Raw genomic sequence first — 23,283 nt, forward strand, 5'->3', positions numbered from 1 at the left:
TCAGCCACGCAACGCCACTCAGCCACGCAACGCCACTCACCCACGCAACGCCACTCACCCACGCAACGCCACTCACCCACGCAACGCCACTCACCCACGCAACGCCACTCACCCACGCAACGCCACTCACCCACGCAACGCCACTCACCCACGCAACGCCACTCACCCACGCAACGCCACTCTGGCACGCAACGCCACTCTGGCACGCAACGCCACTCTGGCACGCAACGCCACTCTGGCACGCAACGCCACTCTGGCACGCAACGCCACTCTGGCACGCAACGCCACTCACCCACGCAACGCCACTCAGCCACGCAACGCCACTCAGCCACGCAACGCCACTCACCCACGCAACGCCACTCACCCACGCAACGCCACTCACCCACGCAACGCCACTCACCCATGCAACGCCACTCACCCACGCAACGCCACTCTGGCACGCAACGCCACTCTGGCACGCAACGCCACTCTGGCACGCAACGCCACTCTGGCACGCAACGCCACTCTGGCACGCAACGCCACTCACCCACGCAACGCCACTCACCCACGCAACGCCACTCCCCCACGCAACGCCACTCCCCCACGCAACGCCACTCACCCACGCAACGCCACTCAGCCACGCAACGCCACTCAGCCACGCAACGCCACTCAGCCACGCAACGCCACTCAGCCACGCAACGCCACTCACCCATGCAACGCCACTCACCCACGCAACGCCACTCACCCACGCAACGCCACTCACCCACGCAACGCCACTCACCCACGCAACGCCACTCACCCACGCAACGCCACTCACCCACGCAACGCCACTCACCCACGCAACGCCACTCAGCCACGCAACGCCACTCACCCACGCAACGCCACTCACCCACGCAACGCCACTCACACACGCAACGCCACTCACACGCAACGCCACTCAGCCACGCAACGCCACTCAGCCACGCAACGCCACTCAGCCACGCAACGCCACTCAGCCACGCAACGCCACTCACCCACGCAACGCCACTCACCCACGCAACGCCACTCACCCACGCAACGCCACTCACCCACGCAACGCCACTCACCCACGCAACGCCACTCAGCCACGCAACGCCACTCAGCCACGCAACGCCACTCAGCCACGCAACGCCACTCAGCCACGCAACGCCACTCACCCACGCAACGCCACTCACCCACGCAACGCCACTCACCCACGCAACGCCACTCACCCACGCAACGCCACTCACCCACGCAACGCCACTCACCCACGCAACGCCACTCACCCACGCAACGCCACTCAGCCACGCAACGCCACTCACACACGCCACTCACACACGCAACGCCACGCACACATGCAACGCCACTCAGCCACGCACTGCCACTCTGCCACGCAACGCCACTCAGCCACGCAACGCCACTCAGCCACGCAACGCCACTCACACACGCAACGCCACTCACACGCAACGCCACTCACCCACGCAACGCCACTCACCCACGCAACGCCACTCACCCACGCAACGCCACTCACCCACGCAACGCCACTCACCCACGCAACGCCACTCACCCAAGGAACGCCACTCAGCCACGCAACGCCGTTAGTATGTATAGCATTGCACCTAAAAAACAGTTAATATTACAACCCACAAACGCCAGCACCTCTCCCCTCTGTTCCCGTACACATCCAGGCTCGCAATTCAACTCCCCCTCCCCAGACGCCAGCACCTCCCCTCTCTGTCCCTGCACACAGCCAGGCTCTCAGAACACAAAAAGACTTGAAATTGAAATCGTCTACAAAATGAAATAATGACAGACGCATTACAAGCTACATGGCCTTGTACATTCCCTAATCAGCAGACCTACTATTCCCACCCCTCCCTCTACAGCCTGCTACGCCAAAAATAGCGCTTGTATCTATAGCATTGCACCTAAAAAACATGTAATATTTTGACATGTTTATAAACGGAATGAAACACACAGAGTCAGTTCAATTCAACGGGCCTACTATTTCCCTCCTCCGACACAGAGTGACATCACAGAGCCTCTAGCACATCCACGTGACTAAACAGTCCTCGCAACCCGCCATAACCCCCAACAATACGACGGACCTGCTGGGACCATTCTTTAATACCATTTACATGAACACAAAGCCAGGCCACAGACTCCAAGGCTTTCGTTACCAAAACTCCAGGATGCTAGACTACTTTAAGCGCCGTGTTCAAGATTGTAATCACTTGTGAAGTTCCTTTGGGGATGTGCTAATTTAGAACAGCAGGATGCGAGCCGGGTGTTACCTCGAGAACAACAACAAACCCCCCCAAAAACAAAGTCACTGGAAGAAAATACTAACACTAGAAACGTGATGCTTTTTCGCTAAACTTAAACAATCCCACTGAACGAAAATACTAACACTAGAAACGTGATGTTTTTTTAACAAAAATTATTTACTTCACATAACCATGTCTAGTATTTCACAACTTCCCTCTACAGCGTGGTATTTAAAATCGGCCTATTCTACGTCGACGCTTGTACAGACTAAAGATTTCTTATGTTGCCTTCAGTGGAACATTTCCGATGTTGCCTTCTTTTGGATAACTACCATATTTCTTATACACACACATTAAGGGGCGCATCCGCAGCAGCCTCACCCTCACTCACCCTCACTCACCCTCAACCCCTCATGCTATTTTGAAGGGTAACTTGGAGCAGACAGTTCAAGTCGAATTACGGTAAGGCCACTCAGCCACGCAACGCCACTCAGCCACGCAACGCCACTCAACGCCACTCACCCACGCAACGCCACTCACCCGCAACGCCACTCACCCACTCACCCACGCAACGCCACTCACCTACTCGGCTAAAAATTACGTAACGCTCATAATTACATCACCATCAATTAAAAAATAGAACGCTAACATCCCTTACGTAACAAACGTAAAGGGAATACATTGCGTAATACCCTTTACTAGAACAGAAAAACAAAAACTTTTAATTACATACACTACATAATTTTAGAAACGTATACACAAGCCAAGTGCGACCAAAAAACACGTACGGCAAAACGGAACACAATCCATGGCAACAAATACACCGAAATAGCAGCCATTGATAAAATAAAAATCAAATCCAAGAAGCCAGGCAGAAAGTACATGCGAGCAGAGAGACCTAATAAAATAATTACATTAGCTTTACAATAAGCAAATCAATAAACAAAAGTATAAAAGTCACAAAGACACGCTTTAATATTATGCAAATTAATTTGTCATTACCTGTCCATCGTAGCAGCTCATTCCCTGAAATAAAGAAAATATAAAAAAGAAAACACACAAAGAGAACATACACAGTGCATACATAAAACTTTTCACTACAACAATAAACAAACAAAAAAAAAAAACTGGGCACGCACTACCAATCCTTCCGTTATGCCAGATCTCACAATCTTCCATCACACACGGAGCTGCTCCAGCACAGGCAACGGCAATGCAAGCTTCACTCAAACACGGAGCAGGTACAGCACAGGCAACAGCATTCCCTTACACATGGAACAGGTACAGCACCGAGAGCTGCAGTGCAATCTTCCCTCACACATACATCAGGTACAGCACAGCCGGCAGCAGTGCAAGCTTCCCTCACACACAGAGCAGGTACAGCACAGGCAGCAGCAGTGCAAGCTTCCCTCACACATAGATCAGGTACAGCACAGGCGGCAGCAGTGCAAGCTTCTCTTACACATGCAACAGGTACAGCACTGACAGCAGCAGTGCAAGCTTCCATCACACACGGAGCAGGTATAGCACAGGCAACGGCAATGCAAGCTTCACTCAAACACGGAGCAGGTACAGCACAGCCAACAGCAGTGCAAGCTTCCCTTACACATGGAACAGGTACAGCACCGACAGCAGCAGTGCAAGCTTCCCTCACACATAGATCACGTACAGCACAGGCGGAAGCAGTGCAAGCTTCACTCGAAAACAAGGAGCAGGTACAGCACAGGCAACAGCAGTGCAAACTTCCCTTACACATGGAACAGGTACAGCACCGACAGCAGCAGTGCAAGCTTCCCTCACACATAGATCAGGTACAGCACAGGCGGCAGCAGTACAAGCTTCCCTCACACACAGAGCAGGTACAGCACAGGCAGCAGCAGTGCAAGCTTCCCTCACACATAGATCAGGTACAGCACAGGCGGCAGCAGTGCAAGCTTCCCTTACACATGCAACAGGTACAGCACCGACAGCAGCAGTGCAAGCTTCCATCACACACGGAGCAGGTATAGCACAGGCAACGGCAATGCAAGCTTCACTCAAACACGGAGCAGGTACAGCACAGGCAACAGCAGTGCAAGCTTCCCTTACACATGGAACAGGTACAGCACCGACAGCAGCAGTGCAAGCTTCCCTCACACATACATCAGGTACAGCACAGGCAGCTGCAGTGCAAGCTTCCATCACACACGGAGCAGGTATAGCACAGGCAACGGCAATGCAAGCTTCACTCAAACACGGAGCAGGTACAGCACAGGCAACAGCAGTGCAAGCTTCCCTTACACATGGAACAGGTACAGCACCGACAGCAGCAGTGCAAGCTTCCCTCACACATACATCAGGTACAGCACAGGCAGCTGCAGTGCAAGCTTCCATCACACACGGAGCAGGTACTGCACAGGCAACGGCAATGCAAGCTTCACTCAAACACGGAGCAGGTACAGCACAGCCAACAGCAGTGCAAGCTTCCCTTACACATGGAACAGGTACAGCACCGACAGCAGCAGTGCAAGCTTTCATCACACATACATCAGGTACAGCACAGGCGGCAACAGTGCAAGCTTCCCTCACACACGGAGCAGGTACAGCACAGCATACCCTCAGACCCTCACCCTCAACACCTCACCCTCACTAACTTCACCCTTATCACCTCACCCACAATTCCACACCCTCACTCACCCTCACCATCACTCACCCTCACTCACACTCAACACATCACCCTCATCTACACTCAACATCACCATCACTCACCCTCAACATCTCATCCTTAACACCTCACTCTTAACACCTCACTCACCCTCACTCTTCCTCAACAAGTCACACTCACTCACCCTTAACACCTCACCCTCACCCTCAATACCATTCAACACCTCACCCTCACCTTCACTCAACATCACCCTCACTCACCCTCAACGACTCACCCTCAGTTACACACACTAACACTCAAAAACGCAACAGCACTCTGCCTCTCCATCATTCACACTCTATCCATCATTCACACACTATCCATCTTTCAGAAACTCTGCATCATTCACCCACTCACCATCATTCACCCAATCTCCATCATTCACCCAATCTCCATCATTCACCCAATCTACAGCATTCACCCAATCTACAGCATTCACCCAATCTACAGCATTCACCCAATAGACAGCATTCACCCAATAGACAGCATTCACCCAATCTGCAGCATTCACCCAATCTGCAGCATTCACCCAATCTGCAGCATTCACCCAATCTGCAGCATTCACCCAATCTGCAGCATTCACCCAATCTGCAGCATTCACCCACTCTGCAGCATTCACCCACTCTGCAGCATTCACCCACTCTGCAGCATTCACCCACTCTGCAGCATTCACCCACTCTGCAGCATTCACCCACTCTGCAGCATTCACCCACTCTGCAGCATTCACCCACTCTGCAGCATTCACCCACTCTGCAGCATTCACCCACTCTGCAGCATTCACCCACTCTGCAGCATTCACCCACTCTGCAGCATTCACCCACTCTGCAGCATTCACCCACTCTGCAGCATACACCCACTCTGCAGCATTCACCCACTCTGCAGCATTCACCCACTCTGCAGCATTCACCCACTCTGCAGCATTCACCCACTCTGCAGCATTCACCCACTCTGCAGCATTCACCCACTCTGCAGCATTCACCCACTCTGCAATTTGAGGAATGTTAGGCCATTTTCTTACACATAAAGAAATTTCAGGACGGAAAACAAGGGGGTCGACGGAGTATAGCATCAGATACGTTAGACACAAAAAAAACTTAACATCATTGACCTAAAAGGATGCAAGGATGTTAATCAGTCTTCGGGCCAAAAAGTAAATTTAATTCGTACGATATTACAACAATATTACACAAAGGAAACAAATACAAATATGTGTCAGGAAGCGAGGACGAGGAGATACAAAGACACAAGTGAAACAGGCAACTTTTTCGCCGGGCAATAAACAAGCACTATTCATCCGGAGAATGGGACGGTTTAAAGACAGTAGTCAACAGTTACACAAAAAACCGGACGCATACAACAATAGCACTTCTTCTCACGGAATTCCGTCTAATATAAAGCAAATATGACGAAATAAACAAAAATTCAGAAACAATCAAATTTTTCAGAGGGAAATAAACAAGAACGATTCATCCGGAAAATGGGACGCATTGAATACAATAGTCGAGATTTACACAAAAAAAAGAAACGCTTAACACAATAGCATTTATCCAGACGGAATTAGTTCAAATACAATAAAACATATTACGAACATAGAAAGAGTCAGTCACAAAAATCTAACGAAAAATACATTAGTTCACTGTACATGTCGTTCATACATTGCTAAAAATACTACAGTCAGCAAAGACACAAAGTTTCATTTCATACTTCAAGTACGTCAATAACAAATTATCCGACTACTTCAGCATCACACAAAAAAATAATAAAAAAACAACTTACATCAATATATTACAACACATTTACCACTTCGAAATGAAACAAACCCCTTTTGTATGTCAAATTACCAAAAAAAGGACATTAATACATTACATTACAGTTTAACAAAACATATGCATTACACATCGCCAATAAAAAACACTACTTTATGTTACATTACAAACATTTACAAATATTACGAGTGAATTAAATAAATTTAGCAAGTATTTAAATTTTACATAGTATATATACTACATTACATTACATTAAAATAAACTTAGGAATACATTCTTACCTGTCAAACGACGCAGCAACACCACCGGGACAAGAACACGCCTTCCGCACACCAACATTCTCGATCAATGGGGAATTCAACGGTTGACGTATGCAAATCGGAACGCTACGTCAAAAACGTCGCGCTCCGATTGGCTAGAAAAATACGTAAACAAAAAACACACACAACTCAAAAATAAACTAGACCGCTAAACATAGCAGACGTCGACGTGACGCTATACGTCGGCCATTTTAAAAAAAAAATAAAAACGAGACTACACAAACATGTTACAAAACATACACATAGTTAGTACAATACATACACATTTAAAATTACATACTAATATACACATAAGACTGAAGTAATACAAAGGGGACACCTTTAGTTACAAACAACACATTACTTAATTATTATTAACATATACACACACTCTTAACATCACCCTCACACAACAAAACTATCACACTCTTTCACACACGCTCAGTAACGCTAAAACAACCACGCAACGCCACTCAGGCACGCAACGCCACTCACGCACGCAACGCCACTCAGCCACGCAACGCCACTCAGCCACGCAACGCCACTCACCCACGCAACGCCACTCAGCCACGCAACGCCACTCACCCACGCAACGCCACTCACCCACGCAACGCCACTCATGCACGCCACTCACACACGCAACGCCACGCACACATGCAACGCCACTCAGCCACTCACTGCCACTCTGCCACGCAACGCCACTCAGCCACGCAACGCCACTCAGCCACGCAACGCCACTCACCCATGCAACGCCACTCACCCACGCAACGCCACTCACCCACGCAACGCCACTCAGCCACGCAACGCCACTCACCCACGCAACGCCACTCACCCACGCAACGCCACTCACCCACGCAACGCCACTCACCCACGCAACGCCACTCACCCACGCAACGCCACTCACCCACGCAACGCCACTCAGCCACGCAATGCCACTCAGCCACGCAACGCCACTCAGCCACGCAACGCCACTCACCCACGCAACGCCACTCACCCACGCAACGCCACTCACTCACGCAACGCCACTCACCCACGCAACGCCACTCACCCACGCAACGCCACTCAGCCACGCAACGCCACTCACACACGCCACTCACACACGCAACGCCACGCACACATGCAACGCCACTCAGCCACGCACTGCCACTCTGCCACGCAACGCCACTCAGCCACGCAACGCCACTCAGCCACGCAACGCCACTCACACACGCAACGCCACTCACACGCAACGCCACTCACACACGCAACGCCACTCACCCACGCAACGCCACTCACCCACGCAACGCCACTCACCCACGCAATGCCACTCTGGCACGCAACGCCACTCTGGCACGCAACGCCACTCACCCACGCAACGCCACTCACCCACGCAACGCCACTCACCCACACAACGCCACTCACCCACGCAACGCCACTCACCCACGCAACGCCACTCAGCCACGCAACGCCACTCAGCCACGCAACGCCACTCAGCCACGCAACGCCACTCACCCACGCAACGCCACTCACACACGCAACGCCACTCACACGCAACGCCACTCACCCACGCAACGCCACTCAGCCACGCAACGCCACTCAGCCACGCAACGCCACTCAGCCACGCAACGCCACTCAGCCACGCAACGCCACTCACCCACGCAACGCCACTCAGCCACGCAACGCCACTCACCCACGCAACGCCACTCACCCACTGACACTCACTCACACTCAATCACTCTCACCCTCACTCACCAGCAACACCTCACCCTCAACGCCTCACCCTCAAATCCTCACTCACCCTCACTCTCACTCATCCTCAATCACCCTCAACATCACACACTCACTCACCCTCACTCACCCTCAACACCTCACCCTCACTCACCCTCAACTCCTCACTCACCCTCATTCTCACTCATCCTCACTCAACCACCCTCAACTTCAATGACCCTCAACGCCTCACCCAACACCTCACCTTCACTCACCATCAACATCTCACCCTCACTCACCCACAAAACATCAGCCTCAACACCTCACCCTCAATCACTCACCCTCAACAATTCACCCACACTCACCCTCCCTCACCCTCAATTCCTCACCCACACCCTCAACACTTCACCCTAAACACGTCACTCATCCTCAACGCCTACCCCTCCCCCTCACTCACCCTCACCCTCACTCACCCTCAACACCTCACCATCACTAACACTCAACACCTCACCCTCACTAACTCACACTCAATCACCCTCAACACCTCACCCTCAACACCTCACCCTCAACACCTCACCCTCAACACCTCACCTTCAAAACCTCAACCTCAACAACTCACCCTCAACACCTCACCCTCACTCACTCTCACTCACCCTCACTCACCCTCACTCACACTCACTCACACTCAGTCACCCTCACTCACCCTCACTCACCCTCACTCACCCTCACTCACCCTCAACTCCTCATTCACCCTCACTCATCCTCACTCACCCTCAACTCCTCACCCTCACCATCACCCACCCTCAACCCCTCATCCTAACTCGCAATAACCCTCCCTCACCCTCACCCTCACTCACTCTCACTCTCACTCACCCTCAACACCTCACTCACCCTCAACACCTCACTCACACTCAACTCCTCACTCATCCCCACCCTCACTCACCCTCAACACCTCACCCTCACACAGTGCAATAGGTCTCGTAGGATTTTTAGTTACAGCTTTTACAATTGTTTATTGCTTTTTTGATTTGTAATTCTTTAGCATTGGCAAAAAAAAAAAAAAATGCAAAAGATTTACAACAAAAAAACCAAAAACAATTCTAAATGCACTAACTCTAATGCTGCGAGACCTATTGCATTTCCAATGCTTGTTGGCTCTTGTTCTATTTACAATGTCATCGTATGTTTATTGGTAGCTTCCTTAGAATGAAATCTCCTCTCAGTTTCACCAATCTTTTCAATTCATAGTCTCTACTGCTGAAAATTTAGATAAACCTGAGGTCATTAAAGTGTAAGCTTCTCTTCCTCTCTTCAATGGGAGAAAAGCATGTTGCCAAATGTAGAGTGTTATGATAACTCCAAAGGCTTTTTTAAGAGTTCCTGAACATCTTTGCAATTAGCCAGGGCAGAAAGGATTCTCTCTTTCAAGAAATTGTTGGTGCGTTGAACTTGGTCATTAGTTTTGGGACAATACAAAGGAATTCCATCTGTTTTCATGCCACAACATTTGAGAAAATGCAAAATGTTGTTGGAGAAAAATTGCACTCCCTTTTTCGATAAAAGCACTTTAGGAAACCCTTCCACCTGGAAAATCTTAACAAGAAAAGAAATTACTTCTTCAGTTGTTGGATTATTGACAAAAGTATAATAAATCCACTTAGATAAATTATCAGTAAGTACAATCAAAACCTTTTGTTCGTCCTAACACATTATAGGGACTTGTGAAATCAATAGAAACTTTCTGCCATGGCCTGTTAGGTGTTTCGGCAAAATGAGATTCTTCACAAGAGGTTTTCCAATGTTTATCAGAATTAAAAGAAACAGCACACAAATCAATATATTTTTATACAACAGAATACATACTTGGTACCAATAATGTTGTATAAGACATTTCTAAGTAGCTGACACACCAGGATGTCCTTGATGAACTATTCTATTTGTTTGAGACATAGTTGAGGAACAAATATAACAGGTCTTAACACAATTCCTGGTTCATAACTTACTTCAGCTGAAAGTTGTGCAAAACACTGTAGACCCAGATCAAGGTTTCTGCTAGGTGGCTGTCCATTCACTAAATATGTGTATAAGTACAAATTCACTATTGCACTCACACATTTATTACCATTCCTTTTCAGCAATGACACCATGCAAACAACCGCATCTAAAACAGCAACAACACATTCCAGTTGATGCAACAGTCTCCAATCCTTTAGAACCATGTGGAAGTCTAGACAAACAATCAACTGCTACATTTGTTCCCAACACCAATATGTCTTATTTTATAATGAAATCCTTGAAGTCTAGAAACTAGTCTCGCCAATCTAGAGGAAACTCTGCCAGACCTTTTACATCCATCAAGTAAAACAACAGTTTACATGAAGTAACTTTCCCCGACAGAAACGTTTTTAGTTCTTCTACAGCCGTACACAGGCGTCTCTCTTTCAGTTGGGCTGTGGTGCAACGTTGCACCATGAAATGCAGTAGAAATAAGAGACTGTGATCTCCTTCCCCTCAACTACTTGGCTACAAATAGCACCTAATCCTAAAGCACTCTTATCCACAGTTACAAATCTTTTGCCACATGGACCAAAATGTTTACGTGCTGGTTCTCGAACAATCAAAAATGTAATCCTTTCAAATGCTTCATCTTGCACTTTGCCTCACTTAAAAAGTTCACGCTGCCTTAACTGGTTACACAGTGGTTCTGTAAAAATTGCTTAACCCAGCAAAAACAATGCTTAATATTCTCTCAATCCTATGAAATATATGAAAGATCTTTATCATAGGGTTTAGCAACCTTGACAATAGCATTGACTAAATCTGTTTTAGGATCAATGACATTAGTTGTGATTTTGTGTCCTATATAGTCAGCTTAATTCTCAAGAAGTTTGCATTTTGTCAATGCTTACAGCCATACATTTGTCTTACAACATCTGTAACACCTTAACTAACAACTTATTACGTTCTTTTAGATTCCTTGCAAGATTAAAATATCAACTTGGAATGTTTGCACTCCATTCAGACCTTGGATAAGTGCGTCCATTAACTTTTGAAAGGCATTAGCTGCAGAAGCAAGTTCAAATGGTAAGACAAACACACCAAGATCACATGACACCTAGGCTAAAGCAATTTGGTAATATGCAGATTTTTCATCAATTATAGAAAAATATTTACAACCACTGAGAGCTAGTAACAAATCCTGTATCCTTGGTAGGAGGTGACAGTCTACCACAATATTTTTGTTTCATGATCTCAAGTCAGCACAAAGAAATCTATCACCATTTTGTAAAGCAATTAATTACAACTGCAAAAATCAATTCAGAGCTATCGGTCAATCAACTTATCAAGATGTTCCTTACGTTTTGATGAACACTGAATGGTACCATTCAAAATGTATGTTGAATTGGAATAGCTCCTTTCTTAAGCTTCACTTTATGCACAAATTCTTTCACCTGACTAATTTTTGAAATAAAAAACACTTTGTATTTGTCATTGACATCTTGAACAGTATAATATTGCATATTAATATGGTTTACAGATATATCTCTTAAAGAAATTAGACAGTCAGTATCTGGATCATTATAATACCAAGCTACCTATATCATAGCTCCCCCACAATATCTCTGCTATTAATGACCACATATATATTAGTTTGTATAATACTACGTATTATATAAATAGTAAGGATAATATACGTTTATCATCATGTTTTCATCAGAACATAATTACATTTTTCAGAGCGAATTCATTCACATCCTAAAGCAGCGAAAAAAACGATTATAGATAAACATTGCATCATATTATTCCATCAACATATAGAAAAACCAACAAATGGTTCCACATTAAGAACAATTCACAGGTACAAATAACCAAACTGTTACAATCAACCAGTTTGTTAGCAGTTCCATTAAAAATTAGAAAAATTGCATCAATATATTTTCCAATTAGACAATTTTATTATTTGTGCAGTACCAGTCATCGTTCCAAGCATACTTTTTTGTTTTTTAAAGAAACCCATGAAGGAATTACGATGAACGATGGGGCATAAGGTAACCCAGCACACCGGCAAACCCGAATATCTGCCTGCCAAACTCCAAAAAGCGGGTCAGAGCAGGAACCTCAGAAGCTCTAACACCCTACTACTCATCCCGCTGAAATCACGAAAACAAAAAACCGTGGCATGGTCCTTTACCGGAAACGCACCCAAAACCTGGAACTCTATTCCCCCTCACATCAGAACTATTCCCTCTTTTGCTAAATTCAAAAGTCAGCTCAAAATCCTGTTCCTTGACCGATCCCTAGTGAACCGATAGGAGCAGTCGGAGCACTGAAGTAGGCACCTCACTCCTCTTCGTCGTTGCGTCAGCAAGGCTCAGAACTTGAACTCTCCTTCATTGTCATTTATTATTATTTTTATTACGGGATTTTCCGCATTACTGTATTATGTTATGTTCTGCTTTGTAACTGATGTAAAGCACTCCGATACCCTGGGTCAGGTCAGCGCTATATAAAACTTCTCAAATAAAAAATAAATAAAAAAAAAACATTGCCATACCACTCTTCAGGTGAGACAGTCCTGAAAACATTGTTCAGCACAAACTGTCTGCATTTGAGTATCTTTCCAAAAACTCGCCGATCTAGTGAGTAAACAGCCCATCAAAGAGTCATACTGCACGAGAATGGGGCACTGATTCGGGTGCAATAAAACAGCCCAACTATCCAAAAATTAATATTTTGTAGTTCCGCAAATCGTGTCGCAACACTACCTCAAATTCAACTAAAATTGTTAATTTCTCCAGTGTTGAATTGTCTTCAGCTTACTATAAAGTTGTGTCTGCTGAAGGCTTGATTCTACTTTGTGGGCCTATGAAAATTAAACAATTGTAGAAACTAGTTGCCAAATTTAGAAACACAGGCACTACATAAAAATGAAACTCTGTAATGGAACAAGTGTATTTTCCTTTCTTTTTTTCACAAAGAATTAAGGCCCACAAGGAGCAACAGTAAAGACGAAAAGCTAAGTCTCATCAGCTGTCACCACCTCAAATAACTGTTCGATGACACAACATTAGGGGGTTGATTCCGATTCGGTAAAATCCCCTACGAATTGCCCTACGGAGCGTTTTTCCCGTATGAATCGTACACCTTCAACGGCCCCGTATGTACGACGAAGTACGATCTGAACCCAAAGCAGATCTCCGTATGAATTGTACTAAACACCGTACGACTTACATATACGTACAAATCGCCTTCGGAACACGAAGTACGCGATGTCCGTACGGATCGAAGCAGCTTTTTCCGACCCAGCGAGTACGATTCGTTACGACAGCACTCCGTACGACTCTTTTTCTATGGGAGTTTAAAACGTCCGTAAAAGCAGATTTCGACTCGAACCGCGTGCGAAATGGACCCCCCCTGGGTACGTGAGTACACCACATGCTTGCAGGGGTACGGTGTGTAGGGGTACGGTGCCATGGGGTACGGTGCGTAGGGGTACAGAGCATTGGGGTACGGTGCATAGTGGTATGGTGCCACGGGGCACGATGCATGGGGTACAGAGCATAGGGGTACGGTGCGTATCCCCCATGATTGCAGTGGTACGGCGGTATGTGAATGTGTGGCTCTCCGTACGAATTGCTCATATGGCGTTTCCCGTACGAATCGCGTTCTCGGTCCCCAATCCAGATCGTACTTGTTGGGTCATACGGCATGTTTACGATTTGTACGGTTCACTTTCAGGGTCTGTATCGTATGGATTTTCCCTTGCTTTTCGTACGGTTCGCTAGAATTCGGACGTATTATTTTACTACGGATCGTATTACGCGATTCGGACGGATTTGTACAATTCGGACGGAAACGACTACGAATCCGAATCGTCGTACAGATTAGTTTCCTGAATCGGAATCGACCCCTAGATGTGTAAAACATTACAATTCCATATAAGAATCCTAAGTATGCAACACCCTCAATTAAATGAAAGCAACGAAGATATTCACATGTCAATAATGTAATTAACAATCAGGTACTACACAATATCATGCTTCACTTGATGTTGCATGATTTACATGGCAAACATTTCCATGGCTTGGCTCGAGCCAGGGCTCTTAGAGCCAAGACAGACTTTGACTTGGCTTCCCATGTTTATTTATTCGCTCGCCCACCACCACAACTATATGACACAGAAGTCAAAGTTTGCCCACTGTGGTACGTACAGTGCGCATCAAGTTTCAAGAGTACCGTAAAGCAAAATGCTAGTGGCAACCAGCAGCACATCGCTCATTTTCACGCAGCCGTTAGAGATGCATGTTTGTAATTGTACATAACCGCATGGCAAGCAAAACAGAGCTTCCGTAATGTAACTGAACTGTTCTCAAGCAGGTACAGGCTCATTACATGTAGTGTTTAAGTCACGATTCCGGAGGTGCAAATTCAGTCTGTGAAGACTGTACAATAGTTAAATTCTGGGTTCAGTAAGTGGTATTGTAAAAAGTTCGGTCAGGAGAATCCTTATCCGAAGAATGTGCGCACTTTTCAGTTGGAACTAATCCTGTTCCTCGTTGATTTTGTAACACGTTATTCATTCAAAATAAATCCAGCATAAAAAAATTCAGAATGACGGAACATAAGAGCAACATTAGATTGAAAAATCGTCAGTAGCAATTCACTGGCAAGAAGCCGGACATAATGTTTCACAATTAAGATTCACCATATTGGAACCATTGAAATTCTGTTCTGGGACAGATCCACATAAACAGTTACTAAAATCTGATTTTTTTGGGGATAAAGAGATTGAATTCCCTAAAACCTGCAGGGTTAAATGACGGTATTAAATTAGCTTGTTTTCTATGACCTAAATTAATTACATAAGTGTAACACTGTTTTAATGCAACTAATGGTTAATCATGTTAATTAAGAACAATGTAAATTTTATCCATTACATGATTGCATATTACAGGTGCATGTAGAACTTCTTAATCCAGATACATTAATGTGTGAAACTCGTAATCTTGTTAAATATATAGTGACTCATATCACCAATGTACACCATCGCGTCGATGGCTACTACCCCTTTAAAAAACTAGATAACCTTGAACATGTGACTCGCGCACGCGTCTCGTAACACGTAAAACGTAGCTTTTTTTCTCTCGCATTACGGCGTCTGAATGCAGACTCGCGGTTAAACATTTCACCTGATCAGAGGAACACGGAAACTGCTTAATAACCCATCAAAGGCTCAATGCGGTAAGCATTTAAAAAACCAAGGGTATTTTTAATTTCTAGACCACTAATATCTAACAGTTGAGCACAATAATTGAAATGATGAACCAAATTTGATCGTACTAACTTCGGGCATTAACGCCATTCTCTACGACCATGCCAGCATGTTTTAATCTTTTTTTTCTTTTATTCAAAAGCGAGTTTGATGCCGCTTACACAATTTCATTAAAACCATCAATGCTACAGAGATTCCTCCTCCATGCTGATGATCTATGAATCCCATTGTTCAGGACGAGCTCAGCTCGTCATGAGCACACAAGCAGTGTACTGCATGATGAGCTGAGCTCGTCATGAGCATGGAAGGGGTTAAAGACCGCTTTTTGGTCACCTTCCGTACCTACGAGTACAAGATAATCTTGATTATGTACTAAACTCACAGATTAAAACAGTTTACGCATTCTAATAGAACTTTCACAATTACGGTGAATTCTGATTTTTTTCTTTAGTTGTAGATGCTACCAGTAAATATGATGAGCGTTCTATTTTCCCGACACACATTTTTGTCCTTCAATGAATAGCGCCAAATAATAATGACAACCACTCGACTTGCTGGATTTGAACATGCAAACACTAAGTAAGCTATCGGAGGGTTCATTACGCATATAAATGCCACGTAACAAATAGAGTAGTCTCGCTAGACCTGTACTCTTTTAACGAGATTTATATTATCACACATTATGTAACCATGGTATTATAGCAATAATCTAACGTTTTTGCAACATATATGTCACATGAAACCGTGTATTATGTACTAGAACTTTATAATGCCACGCTTTGAACCAACTTTATTGAAAATGTTTTCTGAACAGTGTATATATATTCTTTATATATTGCAGGACTGATTAGATTTTGTTTATTTCTTTAGACCCCTGAAGAAGGGTCCATTTGAGTGACCCGATATGCATTGGGTTTTGGCATTGATGGAATGATTATTGATAACCCATAAATTTGAACAGCTTCTAAAAATTGAAGAAACATAAGAAGTTTATGAACCTTGGAATAAAGACTCAAAAAACCAGACTTTTTTTAAGCTGGATTTATTTTGAATGAATAACGTGTTGCAAAATCAACAAGGAACAGTATTATTCCAACTAAAAAGTGCGCACATTCTTCGGATAAGGACTCTCCTGACCGAACCTTTTACAATTCATATTTTAGGCACTGCGACTAAGTGCAACGAATGTAGCAGCACACAGCGAAACTTGATTAAACTACCAATAAAAATGTGTGCACAAAGAATCAAAACAATTATTCAGTAAGTGGTACTCAGGGCTTCTTGAACTTGTGTCTCCTAGTTGATACACACGTATAAGGTAAGTACTTCTGAAATAATTTACTACAGGCCTGGTCCACACCTCCTTGCAATCCAGCTGCTACAAGGAAAATGCATTGTACTACAATAGCATTCTATTCCGAACACAGGTATTGAATACTTACATAATACGGTTCTAAAATGCCCCCACACAACAGTAAGTAGTGCCCTGCTCCTAATGCTTTAAGTTTAAGGTATTAGGGGGTGGGATCTTTGAGAGCGGTGTGGCCAAATAAGCTTCACTAGGAACCCTATACTAAAGGTGTGGCCTATGTAAGTAAAACACATAAAATAAAATGTTGTGCATCACACAGCGTTCTACCTCACCTGTGATTTGGTGCCTCCCACTGAGTTTTCGCTTACTATATCCAGACATATAACAAAATACACTTAAAACATGCTAGACCTGATGGCTTTTCCAGTACTTGTTAGCAGTATTAAATAAATGAGTAAGAATAATGTTGTTTTGACTAATTAGAATTGAAAAAGTTTACATTTTGAAACTATGAAGCTGTGAATTTTTTATTTTTTTATTTTGTTTATTGAAATTTTGATAGACAGAAAAAACATAGGATACATCGTCTGGCCTACATGTTAAGAACCATTGTTCTATCCCATGTTATTCCTTGGTCCTCTACTGGTAAACTTATACATAGAACATGAGTGGTCATGTAAAGATCGAGGTTTGCATGTTTATGAGGTTGTGAATTGAATATTAATAAGGTCTGTGGAAGTGGTAGTGGTCTTTGGAGTACCTCAGTCACCCCCCGTTCTCCCTTTCACACCCCTTTCTTTGCAATCTCACTCTGTTATAGCCGTCTGTCCTTTTCCTCACATCTTCATGAAATACCTTATACGCATATCTTGTGTGTCATCTTTTCCTCCTCAGCACCATCTTTTTAACTCTTGTCTTGCTGTACTTCCTTTCATCTCCTCTACTTCACCACTCACCTGTGCATTGAATGGTAAAAAATAAGTGCAGGTACTCATTAAAAGGAGCTATAGAGGTATGGCAAATGGGTGGGGCTAAGGGCAAGACATGATGATACTTAATGACTTCTATACCCTTAGCATCACGTACCAAAACACATGAGAAATGTGTTTAAGTAAACAAAACTGGTTAGTTCACTACATAAAATGAAAGCCAAACACAATATGTTAACATTTCCTTATTTTATAATATTTGCAGCTTCTTAATGCCATACTGTAATTTGTTGTTGTTTGGCACAATATTATATATTTTCAAGCATGCAGACACTCAGAAAAAAATAAGCAGACCTGGCACACAGCATTCCACACACTTCTTTTAAAATACCTCCTGAGAGTGTCCTGACTCTCTCCCTCTTTCTCTTACACAAAAATAGGCACACACTGTAGTGTAGTTCCTATATTCCCAATAGGTTCTGCGCATTGGAATAACATATCCTATAGATTTGACTTAAGACTTATGTCAACTAGGTCTCTATCGAATATATTAGACTTAATTGTGAGTGCCAGCTAGCTCAGAGGTCACTAGAAACTTTCTCGAATAAACAAGAAGGGATTAGTTTCTGACAACCGCATAAACATGACAACTTTGTTTCCCAAGAATAAGAAGTATCTCTAGAGTCACGGAAACAATAGATAGATATTTCACTCAGTCAATCGTGCATGCTTCGTTTCACCAGAGGTGCAGAGAAATAGAGAGACTGGCATTTTCAATAAAAGGATTTATTGAACAGTCTTCTTTCTCATGCAAAAGAAATTAACTACTACAATCGTAATACTGGTTGCAAAGTATAATGCGTACAGTAAGAAGAGTATTATAAAATAATACTGTAAAAGCATAGTATGGTTTCTAAGCCATAAAATACATACATAAATAACAAAGACTAAAAGTACTCAACTGGTGCTTCTAAAGTACGCCTACCCCAATGTACCTAACCTAAGTCTAGTACGAGGGAAGAAGTAAGTGTGGTGTAGCATAGGTTTAGTTTCTTTGCCAAGAATCTATCCAAGATTTCTCTTAGGGTCTAATCAGCTCCGTACCTTGGTTTTAGAATGAAGGAGGTCTGGTATCTCTGCCTCGGACTTGATTTCCCAACACCATGCAAGGGGAGCTTGGAAACACTGGAGCTGGATTCTCAGCGAGAGAAAGGCAGCCTCTCTGTCAGTGCGACAGCTGAAGGGTCGGCTTCCTTCGGCACTTGCTGTAGCAAAATGTGTCGGGCAAGTAGATAGTCGAACTGCTCCAAACCACCGTGTGTTTGCTAGGGCAAGTGAAGGCATATGTATACCTTGAAGGTGCCTAGTTTGACGTAAAGTCGGACATAATAACGTCACCAAAGAACCCCAAGGGAATGGTAGTTCTTTGAAAACACCATGATTTCTAGGACAAATCAATATTCAAGAAAGGGGATGTCCCTGACTGCTGAAGCCGAGTTTTCCAAGAAATCGTTGTGGCTTTTTGGAACTAGTGGAAGTAGCCATGCCTGTATTTGGACTGGATGGGCTATGTCTAAATATGGTTATGATTTCTATGCCTATATAAGGGCAATGTGAATTTTACCTATATAAGGGCATGAATCAGTACATTTTCACTTGGGTCCTAAAAAGCTATACAACAACACAAGACACGAACATAAGCATTCACTCACACAAAAGTCTCAGGTGGGATTAAAGCAATTTAAAACTCCTTTCCTCCAACAGCTTTCTTAAATGCTTCTGTCAGCCGGCGGCCTCGATTTGTGTGTTTGCACAAATGCACACAATAGTGTGAATTTAATCGACAGCATAGGGCCTAAATGGACTCTCCACTGCCAAATACAGTGTGATGGTGAACACCTGGACATTATGCAAATGAGTCCACGCTGAATAGTGGAGCTGGGGCTTAGCTCAGAGCTACAGACTAAACTGTCAGAGACTAGTTCCAACCCTATCAGTCTAGTGCTCACCAGCGCTAGCAAACAATAAGCCTACTGTTCATGAGTACCAGTGCTCTCCTTGGCAGTAGAGAAGTGCTGGTAACCGGATAGATAAAAAATACAAAGTGCCTGTACTCAATACCTGTGACTACTGGCCCATTTAAAGCACTGGCATTCACCTAAACGCTGCATTTTTTCCTTTAGTGAGCATCATGTTTCAGCAGCTGTGCATCTCCTCCACACTGTTGCTCACAGAATCTCAGATAAATTGGCATATCTGAAAGAAACAGGTTAGTATTAGATTCCTTACCTTAGAATATCCCCAGGCGTCAGTCTGGATCCGGAAACTTTTGCGTAGCAGTACCCCTGCGCGTCGGTAGGCGTCGTCTGCAGGCGTCCCCTGCGGCTCCGCGTCGTCGGCGTCGTGTGCCGTGATGACGTCGCTGGAGTATATAGACGCCGCCTCCGCGCGCTGACGTCAGTTCTTCTTTTTTCCGCGCCAGTTAGCGCAGATCCGAAGAGCAGTACTCCGGTCTTTTGACCAAGTTTTTTGTTGAATAAATCTTCTACGGTGCCGGTAGGATGCCCGGTTTCAAGAGTTGCGACAATTGCGACCGCATGATGTCGGTCACCGACCACCATCGACTCTGCCTCCGGTGTCTGGGCGCGGACCACGTCGTGGAGTCCTGCGTCGACTGTCGGGCCTTGACTGGTAAAGCTAGGCGGGAGCGGTCCCGCAAGCTTCTCGAGCTCCGAGTGTCGGCCCCGCGTCGAGAGCGGTCCCGGTCCGGTCGGAGGTCGAGGGAGCGGTCGAGGGAACGATCGCGGAGCCGCCATGAGCGCTCCGGGAGTCGCCACCATTCCTCCGGTTCGTCAGGTAAGCGTAAGAAGTCGGGGCGTCGTCATCGCACCCCCGACTCCCCCCGACGCCCGCGTGATGCGGCCGGGGGTTCGGGTGGCCCCACCCCCGCGTGGGTCGCCGACGCCGTCTGCCCCATACCCGTCGGTCCCTGGGGAAGGCGCGTCGTGCGAGGAGATTGAGGCATTCCTCATGGCTATGAGGGCGAGGTCTCCTCCGGCGGGGCCTACGGCGCCTGCGGGGCCGTCGGTCCCGTCTGGGGGCCCGAGCGGTTCGGGTGCTCCTGCCTCGACGCCGCCGGTGGCTCCGGCCCCGGCGCCGCTGGGCCCCTCAGGTTCGTCGCCGGCTGGTCTACCGGCCTCTCCGGCGTCGGTTCCTTTGGGCCAACCCGTGGTGCCGCCTCCGCGCGGCGCAGTGACTCCGCCGTCGGTTCCGGCCGGCGTCGGGGCGCCGGCGCCGCACGGCGCCACCCCCATTCCCCCTCTGACTCCTGACGCGGAGTCGGACCGGCGTCGTCCGACGCCGGATCCGGCGCCGATGGGGCCCATTGACCCCGAAGTCTATATCGTCGACCCAGACTACGGCGATGAGGACGAGTATGGAGAGGGTTGGGAGGGGTCTGAGGACCCTTTATCCCGTGCCTGCCAGTATGATGTGGACTGGGTAGGTGACTTGGGTGATGCCAGTGGTCTGGACGAGTCACCCAACACTGGGTTTGTCTCGCCGACCCCTGTGGCGTCTGAGGCGGGGGCTGCCTATTCGGTGGTCCTGCTGAGGGCTGCCAAGACCTTGGGCCTGGAGCTCCCCGTCGCTAAGGTCAAACCAAACATTCTGACCGAAGTGTTTAAACCGCAGTCATGCCCTCAGGAGCCTCTGCTGCCGTTTAATGAGGCTCTGACGGATGTCCTTTTGGGCACCTGGTCTAGGCCCGCTTCCGGTGCACCGGTTGACCGGAACGTTGCCAGGCGTCACCGTCCGTGTTCGGACGACCCTGCCTTCCTCTCCACCCATCCCTCCCCGGAGAGTCTGGTGATCCAGGCCTCCACTTCGCAGTCCGCATTTCCATCGGCCCCGCCCGATCGGGAATCAAAGCGGTATGACCAATTTGGGAAAAAGGTCTTTTCCTCTTTGAGCGCTGGACTGCGGTCTTGTAATACCGCATGCCTCTTGGGCCGCTACACCCACTCCCTGTGGGATACGGTCGCGGAGTGTTTGCCGCAATGCCCGCAGGAAGTGCGGGACAAGCTCAACCAGGCCTTGGTTGAGGGCCGGGATGCGGCGAGGTACTCGATCCGGTGTGGTCTTGACACGACCGACTCGCTGGGACGGGCTATGTCCACGACTGTGGCGATTCGGCGCCATGCTTGGCTGAGATCTGCCAACTTCTCACCGGACGTCCAGAATGCCCTCATGGACATGCCATTTGATGGCAGTCGCCTGTTTGGTGACAAGGCGGACCACGCGCTGGAGCGCTTCAAGGACTCCAGGGTCACGGCCAAGTCCTTGGGTCTTTCGACCCAGCGCCAGCAGACGGGTTTGTTTCGCCCCTTTCGTGGCCAAGGAAGGGGCGGTCCCACACGTGCTGCCAGCCACGCGCCGCAGAACGCTCCCCAGCGCGGTGGCGGCCGTGGATTCCGCCGTGGTGGCGGTAGAGGGCAGCGGCGAGGTCAGTCCACGCCTCCCCCCGCTGCAGCCTCCAAGTCTTCCTAGTCCGAGCTTTCGGGCTCACGTGACGCCAGTGGGTGGCAGGGTTCGCCATCACCACTCCCGCTGGCGCGCGATTACATCGGACAGGTGGGTGCTGCAGCTCGTCCGAAGGGGCTACTCCCTCCCCTTCGAGTCCACTCCTCCAGCCATGCCACCGCAGAACCACCGTGTGTCGGGGGACCACTTGACACTTCTGCAGGAGGAAGTTACGGCCCTCTTGGCCAAGGGGGCCATCGAGCGCGTTCCTGGGCCAGAAGTAGGGTGTGGTTGCTACTCCCACTACTTTCTGGTGCCCAAGAAGGACAAAGGAGGCCTGCGTCCTATCTTGGACCTACGGAACGTCAACGGCTTCCTCCGGAAGGAGAAGTTCAAGATGTTGACTTTGGCTCAGGTCTTGGCTGCTCTAGACCCACAAGACTGGATGGTAGCGTTGGACTTGCAGGATGCGTATTTTCACATCCCCGTCCTGCCGGCCCACCGGCGTTACCTGCGGTTCACGGTAGGCCACGAGCACTTTCAGTTTATCGTGCTCCCATTCGGCCTTACA

Source organism: Lissotriton helveticus, chromosome 5_1, assembly GCF_964261635.1.
Source record: "Lissotriton helveticus chromosome 5_1, aLisHel1.1, whole genome shotgun sequence".
Classification (NCBI taxonomy): Eukaryota; Metazoa; Chordata; class Amphibia; order Caudata; family Salamandridae; genus Lissotriton; species Lissotriton helveticus.